The 22,124-nt window shown below is 41.8% G+C and overlaps 1 long non-coding RNA gene across 3 annotated transcripts in view; it reads right to left on the bottom strand.

Annotated features, from left to right (window-relative positions):
• Positions 1–1,246: 1,246 nt before the first annotated feature.
• The window catches only part of LOC114547140 (uncharacterized), a 100,368-nt gene continuing 79,490 nt past the window's right edge, over positions 1,247–22,124 (bottom strand). For all 3 annotated transcript variants that reach the window (XR_003691113.1, XR_003691115.1, XR_003691114.1), the window contains one exon: positions 1,247–1,712. This is a non-coding gene — a long non-coding RNA (uncharacterized LOC114547140). The remainder of the gene's footprint in view (positions 1,713–22,124) is intronic.

Here is a 22,124-nt window from a genome sequence, read left to right as displayed (position 1 = left end):
GCTTGCATTTACGTGTCTGTGTGTGTTTTGACATCACACAGATATAAATCAAAAGTGGCAGTGCTCTGATATGGGCTAATAAAACTCCCTGATCTGGAAGCGCTAAAGGCTCCTTCAGCATACAACGTGCAATACAGCCCACTGGCAGTCTCTCTCTCTCTCTCTCTCTCTCTCTCTCTCTCACACACACACACACACACACACACACACACACACACACAAGACCTCTGTGGGGCCATTTTCATGATTAACCATAACTCCTCAAGAGGAAATTCATTTTATGTTGTCTGTTACGCATATACACACATTCATATGAACAAACATACACACACAACTAGCATGGGGGAAGAATACAAAAACACACACACACGCTGTCCTCCCTCCATGTCTTAATATCCTGACGCAGCAATGAAAAAGGGGGATTGGAGGATTTACAGTGCTGATTCTAAGAAGTTGCATTTGCTTTTGGTTAACAGGGACCTCTGTGGGTTAAGCCCTGCCTACCCCCCCTCCCCCCTCTACTACTTTGTCTCCCTTCTCCATCCCCTTCTTCCCTCTTCCATCCCTCAGTGGAGGATAAAAGTGTCCGGCAGTGTGTGTATGTGTGTGTGTAGGGGGGTATTTGGTAAGAGGACTGACTGTTGAAACAGATGCCGGTATGTGTGTGCCACCTATGTCAACATGGCCGGTCTACGGACCCGATGCTGCTCGAAGATAGGATCCTGCCCATAGAGCCACAGAGTCTAGACTCCAGATGTGTACACACACACACACACACACACACACACACACACACACACACACACACACACACACACACACACACACAACACACACAAACACAAAGGACCAATGCCTGTCCAAACCAATAATTCTACTACATGACAGCTGTTTACTTACACACAGTTAGGTATGTATCAATAATAATCCTTTTCTCCTTACTCTTGAAAGAGATACTACCAAATTGCAAATTCGCTGAACAGTAAGTTGGAGTGGAGTATTGAAACACCCTATCACCATGACATTTGGATGTAGTTAGGCGGTGAAATACCATCGGCCACCATGTTAACTTTAGTACAAACACACTAAATTTCCAGCATGACTTTTACAAAAAACACGCACAACGATGCCAGGTACTGCTTTTGCTGTGGGGAACTTTTATGATTGTTTAAAACTTTTGCTTAACATTTAAGTAGATATCAAATATGTTGTTTCTTTGTATTATACATTTAAATCACCCACTGCTTCTCTCAAAACTGCACTGAAATAAACAGAAACATATGCTGGCTGCATATGTTCAACAGTGCTTTATTTAGACTGTTCTATAGCGACACGACAACAAGACTGTTTTTGTGAAAAAGACACATGGGTAAATTGCAACTGTTATACAAAACAAGACTCGGGAAGAGGAAAAGTAAAGAGTGAAAGTGTTCAGAGCACAGATGCACCCGCTCTCTTGCTATCTCCTGTGCTTGTGGGTATACTGCCGATCCAGCTATTCTTGTTGGTTTGTTAATTGTTTGTCACCCACCAGGTGCCATCTGTCTGTAGTCCCACACTCCCCGAGCCATGTGGGCTGGCCTGCCTGGCGCCTGCCAACGTCACTGACCTGCAGCAACCGTCCACACCTCCGTCACACACCTCCTGATCCGTCTGGGATAAATAGCTTCTCCCTCAACTTCTGTGCCGCCATCACGGCTTCCCAATCTGTCCTGTGTTAGAGGGAGGGAGTTAGGGGGGTGACAGGAAGAGACAGGGAGGGAGGGAGGGAGGGAGAAAGACAAATGAGAGAAGGAATGAATAAAAGGAAGGATGAATGGATGGAGTGAGAAGGCGCAAGAGATAAAGATGGATGTCTGAAGAGATAAAAGAGTGATATACAGTTACTGCTTTTTTGATCAGTCTGTTGTTGCAGAGTAGAGAGGCTCATGCACTGTACAGCCTGCTACAGTAAGTCAACAACTGTCACATTTCCTGCATACTGTTGATGCTAAAACCAGATCTTAATACCTCTACACTGAACAAAACTGACCTAAAATCAAAACAACAAAACGTTACATCACCAAAAGTATTTGGGATTTGGCACAGCATCCACTGCACCCACCACTTTAAGAGGCACTCCAACAGGCAAGGGAGGTCACCTTCACCTGGGCCTGATGTTGGGGCAGCTGTGTGTTGAAAAATGAGATCAGCTGCTTGCTCACCAGGACGCATGCGACAGTCTGGAACTACCCAGGGCCTACTGCACCAGCTAGCATACGGTGGCCCCGGTACAATAAAGACAGAGCGAACAGCCCCCTCTCTCCCAGCCTGTCTGCCTGCCTGCCATCCTGGGGCATGTTGGGTCACCTTGACGACTGGGCCCAGCGAGGGGAGCCGCACCCCACTTCAGGGCAAAGAAGGAGGCAGTATGGGTAATGAGGCGTTGCCATGCAAGTGGAACAGCTTTTGAATAACCCCATCTAAACACACACACACACACACACACACACACACACACACACAATTCTACAGTACTTGTGTTTACAGAAGGGACAACAGCTTGTTGGAGAAACCTCTCAGGAGCTCTTAGTCCAGGAAGGAGGAGATTCATGGGCATTATGGTGGAGGTCAGCAACTCATATGGTGAAGTGTTCATGCACATATAGCAATAAATAATAATAAAAAAAGAATTAATGTAATGTATGGTTTATATCTCAAGCATGCAAAAAGATGCCGTGCTTCTGCAAGTGAGTTTTTAAGTTTTGCTATTATGTTGCAACATTGCGTCGAAGCGTGTTCCCCCGTCAAATAGGGTTTCTCTCCTGTTAAAATGTGTAGCGCCCCATCCATCAGGTTTGGTTCAGGTTTAGGTAGGGGGAAATGTATCGAGGTCTTCGACGGCGAAAGTTGAGCCAAGGGCAACGAAAGTGATGGTGGACATGAACGTGAGCTTGCGTTATCCTCTCAAGCAGAAGACACTGTTGATAAAAAGGGGTTACACAACGTCAGTTGGTATGGTTCAGATTTCACAAAAGCGACGACGAGCAGATTAAGGCCGGTCTGCAAAATATGTCGTCGGTTGATGCCAACCAGGACAGGAAACGCAACTAATCTTTTCCATCACCTGAACAGGTACCGCCCCAGCCACTACACAGAGTATGAAAATGCGGACTCATGCTGGCCCAAGTCCACACACACAGCCTGCAAGTAGTAGTTTGTCTGCTGTTAACAGCGCTAGTATTAGCTGTGCCCTGGCTTCTGTACCAAAACAACAATCAATCATGTCGTCTTTTGCGGCCCCATATGAAAAACATTCAAAAAGGAGCAGAAATAGTACGACCGCTACTTCTTATTGTATAGTGAAGGACATTTGTTTACACATGCACTTGTTTACTTTGTTTGGTTTTGTGCTACCTCTACAAACATTTGAGATGCTTTCTTGGCAGGAGTTTACATTTAATGTTGCTTTTAAGTAGTTTTAGCTTGTTTACAAAATCAAAAGAAATGTAGCCAAGACTTACTACTCAGTTTGCACCTGTTTATTTTACAGACACAAAAAAGGTAAGCGTAATTGTAGGATGACTTAACGAGAAAAAAAGGGCTACTCTTAAATTTATTTTTCCAGTAGAGGGCACTTCTGCTCTGTTGACCAGTGGGGCATCTCATAATATGAATGTGTAATGTGAGTCCTCAACATAAACACTGTGCTAAATGCTGTAAAGGCATGTGTTTTATTTTATGTTAAACTATATTCTAAAATGTAAATAAACCTATGGTTTCTTTCGGCTTCAGTTAGTATGCACTTCAAAAAAATTATATGGTGATAAATGTCGAGATCGATCAAAATGGGAAAATATGTTGTGATCACATTTCTTGCCATATCGCCCAGCACCATATTCTTGTGTGATCTTTAAGTTTTCAGAATTCATTTTCCACGTTTTCCCAGCTCTTTATAATGAAATACTTGTTGTAAGGGTTAAAGGAATTGCTAATCTAGCCAAAAAACCTAAACCCATTGGACATCGATGTTTAGACGAGCCAACACATCCAGATGAGAAAAATAGTGTAAATCAGACACCCATGAAATGTTGATTTGAAAAGACTGACACGAAGAGAAAAGATTCCAGTCCAAGTACGCCTAGTTATAATGATTGTCTGATGAGGTTTAATCATTCTGCATCTTGGTCTCATAAAGAGAGGGAACATTCACTAATAGGCTACCAAACTGTGCAGCATCCCATAAAGCCACTGGAATCTTGGGCCTGGCTAAACCAGATCCAGTGGGAATTTCTGACCACCTATACGCACAAGAACACACAATCACAAGTAACGTAAACTTGTAATCACAAACACACACGTACCAATCAATAGCAGATGCGGTAAGTATGCAGTTACGGTTGAAATACTTAAGTTTGAAAGGTAGGACATGCCTGTTATCAGTAGCAGGAGCGACAGTGAGACAGAGACTAACTTTAAACTGGTTCATTAAAAAGAACAGCAACTAGAAAAATATCCCCTTAAGTGAAAAATTAAAAACTAAAGGTTGCTGACCACATAGAGACGCAAATGCTCAAGTTTGTTTTCCATTAGCTTGACTTGTTTGAAAGGGATAAACATCCACACACAGTTCTGCCTGGAATCCATGTCTTATGGTAACATAATCTAAAGTAGCCGCAGTACATCAGCTTCATTCCAACATTTGAACACTGCATATGGGTTATCAAATATGTTTTTATTTATCCAAAAGTGTACTTCAGTGTATAAGTGTATAGTACTTGAGTGGCGAATGCATTAAACATGAAACAACTTGTGAACTTTAGTGCATTCTCTCCTGTAGAAACCCTAAAAGGTTCCACTTCATCGTTCAGCTATTCATTCTGTTTGCAATTGGAAACAGCCCTTTACAAATATAAATTGCTCAAAATCTTCGAAACCACACTGAAATTCCGCAAAAGCATGACCATATCGGTATTAAGCTATAAAACCATATTGTAGAAAAATGGACCACAGAAAAAGTTTTTTTTTTCAAACTGTTCGGAAGATGATGTATGATTCCAGGTCGTGAGGTCTTTTTTTTTATTACTTTTTTTTCCCTTCACGTCTGTCCTCTCTGAATACTAATAGCCCATCTTCTGCAAGCTTTGCTACAGATGCTGGCAGGTCGAGCCTGAAATGATTATCAGAGCCAGATCCCACTGGCCAGCTTTCCAGTAACACTCCTACATGTAGCTGGAGATGGAACTAGAGCTGGGGTTGGGCTGGGGCTGAGGCTGGCACTGGGCTGCCAGGGGATGGACGCCAACAGGCCCAAGAAATTAATACCAGCACTGGGGCTTCACCGAGGTCCAACATCGAGCTCCAGCTGGAGCAGAGGATACAAAATGGATGACTGGCAATGATGTCACGAGACATTCAGTGGCTCGGGGTGTCCTGAGCCACTGCTAGTGATGCCTCACCTGGAAGTAACAGCGGGAAATGATCAGTTCCCACTGATGAGCAAAACCCAGAGATGGAAGCATAACTTTGTTGCACTTAGAACTTGACAGGCAACTTCTGAGAGATTTGAATTTTCAGCACAGTGAAATATGTAAAACAAAATAAAAATAAAAATACATGAAAGATAATCAGTCTGTGTAATTATCAATCAGCCTTATTCTCCAGTTAATCAGATTTCATTCAAACTTAGAAAATTGTTATTTTAAACATTATTACCTCGCTGTGCAGCAGAACAACACATCCTCAAGTCACCCTAACGACAGGGAGGAGAAGTTTGACAATGATGAAGAGTTTAAGCTGAACCACAGCTTCCAAACCAAACCGCAGCTTCCTGACAATTGTTATTACTAAATCATATTAAGCGAAAGTTGCCCAACATTTGATTCAGTTTGACACAACATATTAATCACCCGCATTGGGAAATTACAATAATATGAGTTGTTGGACAAAACCTGATGAGAAAATGACTTGATAAGATACACATGACGGTTTACATTAGGTTTGTCATGTATTTGACACATTTTGTCCTCTGTCATCCAACTGTTGTGCTTATACTGTAAAAAAAAAAAAAAAAAAAAAAAAACACTTGCACATTTGCAAAGAGTTAAGTTTACCATCATCTGTGTGTAATGAGCTCTGGAGACAGTCCAAGCAGTGTATGAGCTGAAATCTTGACCCTGTGAGTCTAATCACAGCAATGATGTTTTAAACATCAGGAAATCATTTACGTTGCTTTGGCACATGGGTCGTTTCAAAGTATCTTAGCAAAGTTATGACAACACAAGACTTCTCTCTCTATCTCTCACACACACACACACACACACACACACACACACACACACACACACACACACACACACACACACACACAACCATGTCTGTTTGATCTGACTCAAAATGTGGTTTATTGATACTATACAGCCTTGGGACTTCAATAGATTAATGGATTTAGAAAAGAGAACTATTTCATTTCAGAGCTTCTATAGAAAAAAAGATTCATTTTAAACTGTTGACTCCATTATTCAAAATAACAGCATGTATGCCTGCCTTCTAACTAATTTTGTAACTCCATAATTGACTTGTAATGAATCAGTACTAAAACATTTTCAATGATAAAGAACTTCAAGTGGTAAGAAACAATTAATCAGCTCAGTATTTCTTGTAACACTAATAAATCAAGACAAATTCCTGTCAAAGAAACGATGGCCAACATGTTTCTTGTTCCCATAAATATGTTATCCTCAGTTATGCCAAACTTGGAAGGCATCCAACTTGAGCCATGATGAGACAACATATTTTGTGTGGGCTAGCTAATAATGTTTTGCCCCCACTGTATCTTTCTGTTCCTGCCCTGGAAAAAAAAAAAAAAAAAAAAAAAAAAAGGAGTAGGAGGAATTCATTTACATTAAAAAGAAACATTTATTTTGCCATGGAAGAATTGAGCCATGGTGTTAAGTAAAACTGCAAAAAGAAAGACCTTTAGCTAGTCTAGTTTACTGTAGGATAAAGACCGACCCACACTTTTAATGGAAACAGACGCCGAACATTCAGCTGGAGAACAAATACACAAAACAGCAGAGCTTCTGTTTTCTTTTTCCACTCCACTTTGCTTTTTTTAACCGCCTAACACTCCCTGATGGCGTATCGTCCTAAAACTGACCAGGCTTGAAATATGACAAGTTTAATACGTCCTACATCACCGTTGAGCACGATTGAGTTACTAGAGCAACAACTGGCCTGTCCAGGGCTGCAGCAGAGCCTGTGGAGCAGCGGTGTGAACATAACCTCTTGTCAAAAGGGTTCAAACCCAGAAGGAGAGAGAGGTCTGAAGGAGTGGGGAAAGCGTGAAATAAAAGAGTAAAGGAAGGACGTTTCTCGGTTTGCGCCGCACAGGCATTCAGGGCAGCAACTCTGGTGACAGGTAAGGAGAAGGGGACTGGCTGGCTGATGCTGTTGCAGTGTGGGTGGGTGGGCCACCAGGGGAGGCAGAGAGAGAGGAAGCGTGGGCAGGGAGAGCGGGCAGGCCTACCGGCGCTGTCACCGGCCCCGGCGTGTTTGGATAAGACCCATGGAACATGTGGGGGAATCAGCATGAGGCATCACACCTGGAGGAAAAGACAACTAAATCCAGCCCCCAGTACAGCGGGCCCCGGCTCCACCAAGTCTAGCCAGCATCTGGAATGGATATCTAGAGATGCAGCTGACTTCACAGCCCCTTCACGGGTGCTTCTCACTCTACCTTTGTTAAAAGAATAAAAAAATAAATATATTTTTTATAAATAAAAAAAAAAAATTAAAAAAATAAACATACAGTGAAAAGTAGCGGTAAAAATAAATAAGAGTCTCACTGAGGATTTGTGTTTATAAATACATGTTTTTCAACGTTTCTCTTTTTGCACTGTATCCCATGTGCTTGGCATAATGTGTACTTTACTGTTGAAAAAATATTTTTTTTCTACTTATAGCTGCTAGATTCCCTTCACCCCCAATATGCTTTCACTTGACTCCTCATGGCTTTAACAAGTATACAGATGCCAGTTTTTGGTTACAGGAGCTTCAGTCTGGTTGGCCATCTTTCAGCATGTTGCACTTTAAAAAAGGAACAATACATCCACTCATAGTCAAAATACCATCTTAATATCCTGAGGTGTATTTTTTATGTTTCAGGTTGAAAAGGTCTAAAGCAACTGGCATCCGTTACTTTCCTGAACTGGAATTTTGAATTGAGCATCCCTGACTATCAGTGAGAAAGCACAACTGATATCCATAAAAGGTGAATAAAACAGCGACACACACCCATGATGCACCACAGTGTGTGTATTGGGTTTGTCAGGGGCCAACCAGCCATGTTGTGACTGGAACAATCCCGGCCACAATGTTTGTTTACACAGAACCGCTCACTCACCCAAATAATCAGAAGCTGTGGGCCTTTCTAATCCCCACACAAAGTCAATGGAGCCAGGTTGAGCTGGCGACAGCCCCGATAAGATACTCAAACACAGCCTAGTGATCTGCGAGCCGCGGCCTCTCCTTCCCACACCCTCCGTCCCCTTTTGTTTCCTCTATTACAATTCCCAATGTGACGTGAAGGATTTGAAGTTCACGGGTCGCATTCAGCAACGGACCGGCTTGGCTTTACGGCTAAAATTCTTTGCCTCCATTTACCTAGCTGGTCAGTTTAATTTTGTTTTCTCATTTTCACATTCTTGCAGCTCGACGTACAAGTCAAAGCAAGCTGCCGTGGTCTGAAAAGAAAAAAAAAAAACACCCACTCGCTCGCACAGGAATGCAAATTTGAAATAGTGTATTGTTATGGTTTTGGCTAAGTTGGTACTCGCTCGGCAAATCCTGGTGTGCGAGTGTGATCCTGTACGCGTGCGTGTATGTGTGTCCGCTGATAGAGGTATGTGGTAAAACATTCATTAACATTCCATTCATGACCTCAGTATTATGTCCACAGTGAAGGAGAGCATATATTTGCCTTTCACACCTCTTGCACGAAATGAGGGAAATGATAGTGCATTATGTGTGTCAATGTGCGTATGTGTGTGTGAATGAGATAGAGAGACAGAAAGAGGGAGAGAGCGAGCAGGAGAGAGCAGTGGGGAGAGGGATAAAACACAGCTCACTGATACAACATAATCTATCTGGAACCATGTCTCAATATCACAATATTTCACACATTTACGTATCACAAATTTGGCAGTGGCAGCCTTCTCCTCAGATCAGTGGAGTTATTTCTGCCTTGTGTACTGGATGCTGCAGGACCAAGATACAGTTTGCAGCGGCACAGATGGGAGAGGCTATAGCTTCGGTACCACAGTATCGCATGCAAAAATGTTTGGTATGTTTTAACACAGATAAAGCTGACATATTCCGAGGCGTTTCGCAGACAATACCCATGAAGGAACAATCTCCCATCTGGCAGTGCAGTCTCTCCGAAATCCTCTCTGTCATGCTCAATGAGAACTGGAAAGACAAAACATTCTCTGTCTGTATATCAGACCTTATCAAGGCTGTACCTTGGGCCTCGCTTGGATATCAACAAAAGATCACCCCGCAGGCTAGGACTTCTCCACAAACAAAAAAAAAATCCTGCACATTACGTTATAGTTTGAATTTATAAACATCTCTTCACGGTTTGATGCTACACAGAAACAGTTTATGTATTTATCCTCAGGGTATAAGTATGGGATTGGATGGCAGCATAGCGGACAAACTGCATAGCTCTTAAAGCACATGTACAATTTCCTGGTTGGGATCAAATCGATCAGCTTTACACTGTGTCCTCTTCCTTACCACGTCTCAGTAAAAGAAGGATTACTCTCTGAGGCCGGTTTAGCCGCTGCCTTTATGAGAGGAATGTCAATGAAGTCACTGCTGTACTGCTTCTCTCCACATGATGGTGCAGAGGACAAGTCTCCCCCTGGACGGCATGAAAGCTGACATTTCCCTTTAGGCTCTTAAATATGCATGTCCACTGCACACAGATGCACACATGCTCAAATACTGCTGCTTTAGAGGTGGAAAAAAAGGGGTTTCTGATCACTTTCAACAGCATCAAAAGATCTGCCACGTAATACATACAAATATACATAAATAGTTATTTGACAATGTGAAAGTGACATGTATGTAAATGGTTCGGATCTCACAGGAAGTAAACAACATCCACATAATCACTGTTTATTAATTATGTCTGCATTGTTTGTATTGAACAGATGCATGTTTTTATAAAGGCTTATACTGAGCGGGCAGCACAGCACATCAATGCCTTGCTTAGTTTTATTATATATTTTTATTAATACATTTTATTCATTTACAGCTGTATGCACATTATATCTGAACATGAGAATAATCTCCCTGCGGTATGACGTTGCTGTCTTTTGGTCAGTGAACAAAGAGCTGTGCCATCCAACATGGCATACAATAGGTGCCTGTGTGCGTGTGCCTATTTGTGTGCGAGTGTGTCCTTCCTGTCTGTATGCAGACACACCTGTACTCTCTGTCATGATGTCATCAGACCCTAAACACCTGCTCCACAGTCTAAGGTCACTAACTACATAAAACTGCCTTCTAGCACAGAGAGATGGGCGCCTGAAAATACCCTCTGTGTGTGTGTGTGTGTGTGTGTGTGTGTGTGTGTGTGTGTGTGTGTGTAAATTAAATAAAAAGGGGCATGTTTTGTCTTCTACAGTTTATATGCAGCTCATGTCACCCAGCACATCGCTCACAGGTGTCATACAACCCTGAGTATGACCTGAAAGGAAGGAGAGGTGGATGGAGAGAGAATAGGATAGAGAGGAAAAAAAAGTGAGGGAATACATGGTCGGCTATAATTTATGATGTACATAAGCCCATCAAATATCTACTGCAGCTGTTTTTACAAAACATTAGGTATGCGGTGATATAAAGTCTCCATCTTTGCGGTGACAAAATAAATAACTAAACCAAACGGCAATATACTTAAATGTACTAGATATGAGCCTCTGAAAAAATACTAGTAAACAATTAAACAAAACACTGCTTAAAAAGAAAATAATATGTTGAATGCTAATGAAGTGAATTATAGTGAAAACAGGGAGTCTTCACAATTTGTATTCCTTAGTATACTCCATTCTCTTATCCATACATTACCATTGATTGCTGCGTAGTACATCAGAAACATACCGTGTGGGTTGTTTTTCTGTACCATTCAATTTAAACTTAAAACAAACAAATACAAGAACAACAGTGTGTTGCAAATAAAACATAGTTAAAATGATGTCTGTATAATAATGAATGAAAGTTATCACTGGACAGACAGGAATTACTTTAAAGGTTGCATTCCTGAAGCAAAGTAGCAGTCAAAAGACTACTAGTTCTTAAAAACAAATTATAGAAAATACCCCTGATGAATGCTAATGTGGACAATTCTAATTTATACATTTAGAGTAGAGTTAGTAGTTCTGTGTACACCGGCAAAGTGACAAAGCAGAGTAACCTTGGTAGTGCTATTCCCCTGCATATATCTACGGGCCATTTTGGGGGATTTTGAGGCAATCCTGAGATACTCTGTATATAGTCCAATGTGCACAAAACGCATGTGGTTCTACTCTAAGGTCATCCCAGATATCGGAGAGCCTCACCCCATTCATGAAGACGAGCCAAAAAACTCTGCAAAGGAACTTCACCTGCATAGTTAGTTATGTTTCCGGTTGCTTTCCAAAGCTTCTGACAGCAGTTTAAAGTTATAATGTAGACTAACTGCTAATTCATTAATGCATTGTACATATCCACCTGTTAATTTTGTGTATCTTTATGCATCAGTACCAGGGCTGGACTGGGACAAAAAAATCGGCCCTGGCATTTTTGGCCCAGGCGGCACACCCACTGTGATTGGTCAGACACATTCCCTGCAGACAGTCCTCTTAAAATATGCATGCATTCTATGATATGAGTTGCCTAGTGTTCAGCGTTCATGTGATAGTTTTGGATCCTTCAAGAGGGGTGTCAAGATTTATCTGTTGATCTTACACTTAAATAATTAATTAATTCTTAGAGTTATGATTTGTATATTTATGGTATTTTTATATTTTTTTATTATTGATATTTGATATTGTATTGCCATTATTGTTATTATTACTATTTTGCTTAATATTGGCTTAGCAACTTTAAATTTAATTTTAACTATTGTAAGATTCATATTTTGTTGCTTTGGACAAAAGTGTCTGCTAAATACAATAACCATAACCATGACCCTTCCCAAAAGCTACAATAAAGCTGAGAGTAGTATATGCCCTGGAAAAGAGCACCAATACAAGAGAAGCTAATTAAGCCATTCAAGGAACACTGATGATTGTATCAACACTGATTTTATAGATCACAGACTTTTCAGCTACCCAACAGGCCAACCGCTAGCATTTTCAATGTAAGCTTAAACAGACAGGTTACCTGACAGCCACTAACTTTAATGTTACAGACAAACTGCTTGTTGTCATTATGACACACACACACACACACACACACACACACACACACACACACACACACACACACACACACACACACACACACACACACACACACACACACACACACACACACACACACACACACACACACACACACACACACACACACACACAGCCTCCCTCCCTTCCTGAGAGTCCCTGTTAATTTGCCTACTCCTTACCACATCGTCATCTACTCTCTCTTCCATCTTTTCCTCACTCGCTCCCATGGCCCTGTCATGGTCACTCGCCTCCTCCTCGGCTTCTTCCCTGTCATGATGCTGTTTCTGCTTCTCTGTATAGCCAGCCACCTCTCCTCCTCCTCGCCTTCAGGTAATACTGATGTTGAAGCAGCTACTACAGCCCCAAACATGTACGAAGTTTTTGAGGAATCCGCCTGTAGATTCTTAATATATTTTCTCCTGTAATTTCTCTGCACCTCCCTTGCACTTTAGTGGTTGTTTGTCCATTTTAACGGTGGATGCTAAACTTCCAGCATAACTATTACAGCTTGTGTGTCAGGGCCGGGAGGCGTGGCCATAGTGGGATTCGTAAAGTTGCGGCCCGGAGTGCGGAAGGGGGTTCCTGGATTTGATTGGGTCAGGCCAGTGCCAATAAAGAAAATTAACCAATGGGCCGCTGTGAATTCTTTATGGGCCGGCCCGGCCAAAAAATTAAAAAAGGCCTATTTATATCGGCGATTTGGCCCAAAAGTGCGTCGGCCCACCGGGAACATGCCCGGTATGCCCGATGGCCAGTCCAGCCCTGATCAGTACACATTTTTACAAAAGGTGAACCACAGCCTCAGATTTTGACACTCTTATTTTCATTGCAACCTCTTTAAACAGTAAACTGCTCCAATTTACAGCAAAGTCACCTCCTGAAATAATAGAATTACATCATCAGCAAAAAAGCAGAAGCTACCAGGTGCAGTCGTCTACCAATCGGAAGGTTGGTGGTTCCATCCCTGGCCCCTGCAGTTTACATGTCAAAGTGTCCTTGGGCAAGACACTTAACCCCAAATTGCTCCTGATGCTGCATTCATGTTTATCTGATGAGCAGGTGGCACCTTGTATGACAGCCTTGGCCATCAGCGTATGTGTGTGAATGGTGCCTGTACTGTGTGAAGAGCTTTGAGTAATCCGACTAGAGAAGCGAAATATGAATGCAGTTCACTTTTTTTAAGTTAAATTTGAATTTCAAATCTAGTTTAAAAATTACTTTTAAGCACTGATAAGTAAAACTCTCAGTACGTTTGTTAAAGTTCTCATATTATGCTTTTTGGCTTTTTCCCTTTCCTTTATTTTTATTTATCTTTTTTGTGCACGTTATAGCTTTACAAAATGAAAAAGCCCAAAGTCCACCCCAGAGGGACTTACCAACACAAACTGCTCCAAACAGCTCTGTTGTAGTCCAGGCTTTACTTCCATGACGAACGTGCATCACTTTGTAACACGCCCTCATACTCTGCTTCTGACTAGCTAGCAGTGCTTACTGCGGGTGTGCGACTTCCAACAAAGATGGAATACAAGTGAGATGCCTCACTCTGTAGCTAAAACAGAGAGCTCAACACACAGGGTGAAAAGAGGAGCTGCAGCAATGTGCAGTACAACAAAAATATGGTGTTTTTTGAAAATTAAACCACATAAACCTATTCTGCTACAACCTCTAAATGCAATTATGAACCTGAAAATGAGCATAATATGAGCACTTTAAACATACTGTAGAAAATGCTTATTTGTATGGTTGGTACAACCCAAGAAAAGTTTATTAACTGAAGATTTAAGTACAGTTTTACTTTCGTGGACAAACAATACAGCAGTGACACTTCAGTACAAACTATCTTCTAACATACTCAATGTTCTGATATGTACTTTTCAGATAATGAATTAATGAACAGCAGTTATTAATAAACGAGGAAGGCCACAGAATAATATCCTCCAGGTTGTACTGTATGAAAAAACAGCTATTGTGGTTTTTAACGAAGCTGCAGGACATCACATCATTGTATTGGTTGGATTACTGTGCGTAGATAGTGCAGAAACAAATTGCATTACACTGTTGTGCCTGTTGGTGGTTTTGCTAAGCAATACTTCCATTTTCAATCCTGATGACAAACAAGAAAGCTTTTCTGATTGAAAACAATTCCAGCACTTCAAGCCATAACAAAAATCATGACTAGAGCATTTTCACCAAAAGGAAGATATTTCACGCACTGGGAGCCTTTTGTGATATTTTCTCTCCTTCCCTCTTACCCTCCCTCTCTCTCCCTGTCTCTTTCCTTTGTGTGCGTAAATCATCTCTTCCCTGCGGCCTGTCTGTGATCATGTTGATGGGAAACAAAGAAATCATCTTGAATGGCACATTAATTTCCTCCGTTCTCCCCCTGCCCTCTGCCTAATGAAATCCCCTCTGCCACGGGGCCTGAGGAGCCACACTGGCAAGCCGTCACCAGCCAGTAAATATGTTTACCTTGGAGCACTACGCTAATGGACTGTTTACTAGGGGGTAGCAGCGAGGGGTGTTACAGAGACCAGGCAGCACTGGGTCTGGGGTGTGTGTTCCTTAGACCAAATGACAGCTCCTTTGCTCCCCCCCATCTCCCCAAAACCAACAAACCACCAACCACCTGATCTAGAGTGGCTGTCACCAATAAAGAGTTCAGATGGAGCACCAAAATGCAAAGAAACATGGCTGGATTACTCTGGGGTATAATAAATCTCAAGTCTGATGATTTGTTATGGTTGTATACAGTGGTTGGCAGGGCTGTGTAGTGGAATGGAAGGCTGTCACCACACAACGTTCAGGCCCTTACTTTTTGCAGTATGTAAGTTTTTAATTCCAGTTGTCTTATTTTTGTTCCAAAACACAAACCTTGAAATCCAGTTCATTTTAAACCTAGCTTGTCCCGGCCAATACTGTTGGCTCTTAATAAACTGACTGCTCTCCAAGTCACAAACCTCTAGTCTGGATCAAAGGAAGTATATTTCCAGGATAATTGCCTGACATCCCGCCCGTGGCTCACACACTAGATGTCCCTCACCTTCCGCTTTCTGTGTGTTGCCGTTCTCAAACTCTGTTCGCTTCAGGAAAGTAAAGCAAAGTCCATGCTGAAAATGGCAAGTTTTGAAGAAAATTTTGATCGTGCAGGCATGCTTGGTTCTTTCAGAGAATGATTGTAAAGATTTACAAGGAATATGTTTATAGCATCTACTCTCTAACTGGGATGTTTTGGGACTGACTGGAGAGGATTGCTGTGGGCAAATACATACGGTGATACACTGGTAAGAGCAAATGAGGTTTAACCATGTATCCGGCAGTTTAATTAGCTCACATTACTGTATTGTATGAACAGTCAACTTCATTTAATATTGTATGTCGTGTTTTCTTTTCCGGGGTGCAAATGTTCCACCAAAACAAGTTCCTTCCCAAGACCATTTTAGCGCCGCCCAAGACGATTGGGATTGGTTTAAAGAAATGCAAACAACCCAGAGCAGTTTTTTCTCCTATCCTAAAATGTATATGTGGTGTAGCCAGACCTTATACTACACAGCCCTGTGGAGCTAGGTCTGGCAATTGGAGACTACTGAACCTCTAGCTGAGCAAGCCAGTCGTTTCTGAATGTGTGACACTGCAATTCACGCAGTAGTTATCAGATAACCCTTTCCTAAGAAAACTGTAGCCACTGTAATGACTTTTGGTATACTGCAAAAACGCCAACGCCACTGCAATATTTAACGTGAATTCCTACCCAGAATCTGTAATAATGAAGCAGCAGTACACAGACACCACAAGGAATAATACAGAGAAGCAACCTTTAAAAAGTGCTAATCTGTGGGTGTTGCCCGGTTGCTAAAAAGGACTAATGAGGTGTAACGTGTAAAAACAAAGGCTTGGGAATGTGCGTAACATGTCAGTTGCTGCAGGACATACACCATGCAGCATGTGATGCCTTAAGTGCCGTGTTGAGCGGAATGTTGAGGAGATGTTGCAAGCAGTGAGGCACCTTCTACCAAAGCTTCTTCCGTTTTTGGACTTTGGTAATATAGTCTTTATCCCTTTCTTAACATTGTTTGCACCATAAAGACACTTCAATTGCACCCATATATGTATTAAATATCACAAATAACTCAACATGCATGTTGAAATTGTGGTGAAAAGTTTTTTTTCGGGCAACTATCAATGTATCTGCAAGGTGCAAAAAAACACAGACATAACATGAACTGTAATATGTTAAATTTAACATTTAAATATTGCATCTATGCAAATATGTTGGTGCTCTGTATTAAAACGGTATTAAGTGGCATGAAACTGCATGCCCAGAGAATTATATAACCACATATGGTGTAACATAATTGAATCGAGAATGTTATTTGGCAGTATAATATGAAATTAAAAGACTGGAGGCAGGAAAAGGCCTGGCTTTGATTTTTTAGACCACCTCACTGCTGAACAGTAATGAAGTGGGTGAAGAAATAAAGAGAGCAGCAGTAACCGTGCATTTCCAGAACAATTTCTTTTTGGGGAAATACTATTTAGTCAAAGAAAGTTATAATAAATTCTTCAATATGGATTTATTTAAGCTTAACATTCATATTTATAATCGTTGACTTGAGTGCTGCAGTAAACCATCAGAAATACAATCAACATAGCTAAGCAGTCACTATTCATCCGTCAAGTATTTAGGCCCAGAGTGAATATTACACCCAATAATCTGGTGGATACATTCGTCCACAGCTCACAGACTGCCTGGTTTACAGGTAGAGGAGGAACTTCCGCTCAGCTCTGTGCGTGTATCTATGGTGTGTATACAAGTGATGAGCATTAAATGCATGTCAGTGTATGGATGTGTATGCATATGTGTTTTTTTTTTTTTTTTTTTTTATACCTACCCACATGACTAAAGTTCCAGGGGCAACAGCAGCAGCCTGCGATAACGCCCCCTGTCTCATCTATGGGTGTCTGGCGCCTGGCAGCACTAATCAGTGACTGTGTGCCTAGATGTGTCCCACACACACACACACACAAACACGCACGCACACTCGCTCACACACTCGCTCACACACACACACACACACACACACACACACACACACACACACACACACACACACACACACACACACAAACAGAGATGGCCCTGCAGCTGGTGACAGGCTGCTTCTTTCAGTCTGCTGCCAGCCTGTTCAACACGCAGCTCTCTATCCAACTCTTATCTGCATTGATTTCCTCCCCTGCCTCCAAACTTAGATATGGACTCTTTAAAAACAGGCCAACTGCAGAGTTTGGGCCCTGAGAAGGAAGGATATCTCGCTACTTGGGTGGTGAGTCTAAAGCATCGACACTACTGCATTTAGGTATCCTAATTTTGGTGCGATTAGTTCCAAAGCATGGGCGATATCTACAGGGGAACAGGAGTAATGGTTTGATTTTTCCTGACTAAACGTATAGACTCACAATAAGTTGAATCAGATTGAATAAAAGCAGCTGTTAAATATGCGACTGGGGAGTTTCCTGTGATGTATGGGTTAGATCTACGTTATGTCCATATATTGACACGGTCATGAATTTCCATGTCAAATATCTCAGCAGGATATTGCTGAAGGCTGTGATTTCTATCCAGCTGAGATGGGAGATTCAAAGAGTCTTCTTCATTCCTGGCAGTCCTGCTCCTGTTTCCCACTCCACCTTCTTCTCCTGCCCCTCCCGTTCCACCTTTCCATCAACTACCCCCAACCAAACACACCCTTTTATGCCGGCAGACCCCATCGATTGATTTCCCCTCACTGTGACACATTTGGTGCAGCCGCATGTGGCCTATTAATTATATCCACAGCAGACTCTCGTCACGCTCCCCGTTTCCCAACAACACAACCCCCCTCCCTCCACACACACACACACACACACACACACACACACACACACACACACACACACACACACACACACACACACACACACACACACACACACACACACACACACACACACACACACACACACACACACACACACACCTCAGAGCACACCGCAGATCACCCTTTAACTACTGGATTTGAGTTAGAAGCAGATAGAGAAGGGGGAGGACTCGAACCTGGAGTGTTTGAGTGAAGGCAAACAGAGAGTGGCACTTGATGCGAGGTTGGGCCCATGTTGCGTGTAATCTGGCTAACATCTGTTAGCCATCACATCATGTGTGTGGCTCCATTTAAAGTCCAGAGTGGACTAAGAGCCCGAGGAGGCTCCCTGCATCCCTGCTTGCAGGCTTTTAGCGGTGCTGCTCCAAATGTTTTCCTCTGTACAGACAGACGGACGGAGGAAGAACAAGAGCGAGGAGAGAGGGCAGCCGAGACAGAGTCTGACACGCACTCAACAGAACACAACAGCACTTAGCGCATCAGGCGGCCTTTTCCCTCTATTGTGCGTGCATGTTCATGTTTGTGCAATTCCCTGTGTGTGTGTGTGTGTGTGTGTGTGTGTGTGTGTGTGTGTGTGTGTGTGTGTGTGTGTGTGTGTGTGTGTGTGTGTGTGTGTGTGTGTGTGTGTGTGTGTGTGTGTGTGTGTGTGTGTGTGTGTGTGTGTGTGTGTGTGTGTGTGTGTGTGTGTGTGCGCGCATCTGGCAAACAATACAGTAAGCCTTCGCTGCAGGCCTCTTACAGCCTCAAAATCCCTGGTTTTTATATTTAGCTCGTAATCACTATAATTTCCAAATTAGATACAGGCTGGCCAAGTACACATTCCTTCTGTACAATAGCCCTAAATGGTTGTCCTATCATCTCCGGAGACAATCTCAGGAGAGAGACACTTTAAATATTAGAGTGATATTCAAAGATAATCAATAGTGATGAAAACAAGCGGAGCGTGCTAAACAGCTGCTGTTGAGTATATTGTGCGAGGGGAATGGAGGGCGACACAGATTAAGAGCAGATTACAGAGCCTTTCCCTCTAGGGCCTCCATATTCCAGATTGACAATGTGGTGGGATTGGGAGATCAACATGGAGATTTTCATATGAAAAGATGTTTTCCATCAGAGATTAACGGCTGTTGTTATTCACTAACTTTTTTTTTCCTGCTCTCAAAGCCTCGTTTAGCCTGCTGCCAGTGCTGTGAGCAAAGTAGCAGAGAAATGAGACAAACAGAATACAGTATACTTTCTGTGAGAGGAAAGGAGGAGGGAGGGGAGCATGGAGAAGCATGTTGTATTGAGAGACATCGCTTGGCATGAAAGCAGAAGACTCCAAACCATGCAATACATCTTACTATAAACAAAGGCTGGGGCTCATGCATTATTTATTGGCAATAATACTGAAGAGTGTATAGTACGAATACATTAATCCTATGATCATCTGGAGTTTACATTGCTCATACTGTAGCTGTTGGTTTGTTTGTGTACACTGGCTGATTAAGATGCTTATTTGTTTGATCATTGCTGCCGAGGTTGTCCATACAGTTACATGTGGGGTAATAAAAATGCAAACATGTTTGCATTTTCCTGTTGTTTCCATGTAATGCATTGTGTAACATAATCTTTGGTTTGAATGTTGTAATCTACTAGAATTATATCAATACTCATCAAAGAAATAATAATAATAAAATAAAAACTGAACAAAGAGCCCAAATGGAAGTCAGTTTCATCGTCCTCATATTTCTTCGGCAAAATTAACTTGATTAAAAAGGCGAGAAATAATAAAATATCAAACAAACAGAAGCAACCAGACCTATGGTGGAGATAAAATTAAAACCCAAACCATTTGTTAATCCTATTGACACTATCTGATTCATTTTGCGAGCAGCCAAAGTAATTATAGCGTCAGATATATTCTTTATGGGTCCCTGCCCATTACCATGCTCTATAATTAGAGAAAACACAACCGCACAGCAGCAGCACCCTGCAGAGTGAAGGGGTGTACTCCCCAATGACAGAAGAGACCATAAAATACTAAAATAAATATAAAAGAAAAATGAAGAAAATAAAGGTCCTAGATGCCCCCTGGCTATTGATCTCAGCCCATGGTGGAGCAAATGTGTGTGTTCCATTTTTGTACTGTATGTGCTGCATCTGCGCATACATGTGTGAAGGTGTGCATGCGTTCGTTTACATGCCTGTGTCTATACGCAGGGGTTGCGTGTTAGTGTGCTTGTGTGTGTTCACAGATGATCCCATGCCAAAAAGGAAAAATCCCACAGGGTGAATCAATAGATAGGGTTGGATAATGGAGGCCTGCTTAGACAGCTGTGTTCTGCCTCTCTCTGTGCCTGGCTGACTGGCTGACTGACTGGCTGGCTAACTGACTGGCTGGCTGGCTGACTGACTGACTGGCTGGCTGAGGGACTTCAGTTAGCCCACGTAGCATCCCACACCTGCCAAGGCATAGCTTGCAATGGACAACACCCACTCAAAGCTCAATTTACACAATGATCACAAATACAGACACACACCGGGGCGCACACATGTGCAGCAAGAGGATAAACACACTAACAAAGTTTTCAATGCCGTAATGGTGCTTCAGTCTGGCAAACGGACATTGTTAATCAAGTACATTCCTCTGCATACATCCGCTTCTTATTACATGTAAGGGTCACAATATAAATTAAATTACACAAGCATGTGTAGGAAAAACTCACCCTTCAAAATTTGACTGTTGCATGAAAAAAACAAATCTTTATATGGCATTTAAGGCAATCAAACATGACTATTTTCCCTTTTTTGTTGTTGTGTTAAGTGTTTTTGTTGGAACTGATCTAAGACGATACAGCAACTTCTAAATAGCTAAATAGTCAGACAAATTAGTCAATCCTCAAATCAGCTTTTTTCCATAGACTGTATATGCTTTTTTCACAAAGGTAATGCAGAGACAATTCCCACTCCCGTCTCTCTCTCTCTCTCTTGCCAGACATCATAATCAATACCAATAAAAATAAATCCTTCATCTAATTCTCTTAAGTGCACTCTTTATTGATCTACGGTTTACATCTTAACAAAACATCCAATAAATATTAACATGCTTCCCAACCCTGATGGAAATTATCAACAGATTACAGTCATGTATCAAACATGAATGATACATTCTCTCATACTTTCTAGCCTTATTAAAAAGTATTATTTACAAAGATCATCTGACTGAAGCTTTCAATTAAATATCTGCTGAGAGCGTAAAGGCATAAATGATGAAACCGTGTCACAGTAGCAGATTTTCTCGATTAAAGCAGGAGATAAAACAAAATAAATAATATGTTTCAGATGTATTTGTACATCCACAGTCCAGTTTGCAGTTTCACTTTTTATCTTCCTCCCTACAACCGTCTCTCCCCTTGGTTTGAAGCTTTCAGTTGTGGTGCCATGACTTTAACTGACTGATAAAGAGCTGACAAAAAAATGCAGAAAAATACTCCTTAATTAAAGAGCCATGAAGGAAGACTGAAGGTTTGTCTTTCTCACACACACACACACACACACACACACACACACACACACACACACACACACGGCTTGATGTGCTGTGGCTAATGAGAAAGGACAGTGGACCACAGTTAACATGTCTCTTCCTCTCCAGTAAAAATTAGTTCATCGTTTCACATCATTATTCAAATCAAGCCCCTAATTCCTAAAATATTTGCATATTTAAAACTGGCTGGCTTTTTTCTTGCCTTAGGCT

The sequence above is a fragment of the Perca flavescens genome, chromosome 20 (genome assembly GCF_004354835.1).
Source record: "Perca flavescens isolate YP-PL-M2 chromosome 20, PFLA_1.0, whole genome shotgun sequence".
NCBI lineage: Eukaryota > Metazoa > Chordata > Actinopteri > Perciformes > Percidae > Perca > Perca flavescens.
This window is presented reverse-complemented; position numbering and strand designations above follow the sequence as displayed.